Here is a 952-nt window from a genome sequence, read left to right as displayed (position 1 = left end):
ACACGCCCTCAAAAGGAAAGTGCTAGACAGTGGCGAAAAGTTCAAACAGGGCCAAAGTTCCAAAAAGAGAAGTTGGGCAAGTGTGCAAATGATGTCATAGCGCATGACTATTAGAAACGCGCACCTGGTAGAGGGGCTCAGTCAACACATACGCAATTTGCACACTAGCATGGCGAGAACAAGAAAGCAAGGCGAGGGCACCTACATGGTCTGCTTTCAACACGTTAAGGGAGGGGGGGGGGGGCGCACCGTTCCTGGAAGTGCTGCAATACCAGGTCGATGCGTGGAGTGGACGGGGCAAGCCCCTTTTCCATCTCCCTGTTCCAAAAAGCAATTTAATATATGGTCCCCGGGTAGGGGACGTATCAGATATTAAACTGATAAGAACAGATACTACACTTGATCTTAGCCAAAAGGCCGAGAAGCGATACTGACTGCCGAGTGAAGTGGGAGACTCAGTCTCCTCATTGTGACTCTGGCTCGCGGGTTCAATATGATTTCGATCGCTACGAAAACACACGGCAGACTGTGAACGCGAAGTTCGATGTTTTATGACTGATGGGCAACACAAATATGCATCCGACCGCAGCCTTTTATTACAAAAGGTTACGGGAGTTAACGCGGGCCGAAAAGTGACACTGCCAATGGGTCAGCGGAAAAGGAGGCAGTCACAGCACGGTCCCCCGCGCCGACTGGTCGTAATCTGCTGTGTTTTTTCCGGCACGTTGGCGACCTTCAGAAGGTTTCAAAACATACAGTGCATCCATCATAAATATCCGCAAACTAAAGTCAACAATTTAAGATTTGTCTCTACTCACTGACTGTCTTCATATTAACAACGGAGAGCCGCTGCCACTGTGACTTGACACGTTTCACTGACAAATGCCCCACTTTTAATACGGTGTGCGGGGGCATCAGTTGCAACCCACATATTATTCTAAATGGCTGAGTG

The 952-nt window shown here is 48.9% G+C and overlaps 1 non-coding gene across 1 annotated transcript; it reads right to left on the bottom strand.

Moving 5' to 3' along the window:
- Positions 1-238: 238 nt before the first annotated feature.
- On the bottom strand, positions 239-429 carry LOC125889588 (U2 spliceosomal RNA). The gene has a single exon (XR_007449478.1). It is a non-coding gene; the product is annotated as a U2 spliceosomal RNA (small nuclear RNA).
- Positions 430-952: the final 523 nt, after the last annotated feature.

Source organism: Epinephelus fuscoguttatus, linkage group LG5 (assembly GCF_011397635.1).
Source record: "Epinephelus fuscoguttatus linkage group LG5, E.fuscoguttatus.final_Chr_v1".
Classification (NCBI taxonomy): domain Eukaryota; kingdom Metazoa; phylum Chordata; class Actinopteri; order Perciformes; family Serranidae; genus Epinephelus; species Epinephelus fuscoguttatus.
The sequence above is the reverse complement of the archived record's forward strand: the minus strand, read 5'-3'. Positions and strand labels throughout refer to the sequence as shown.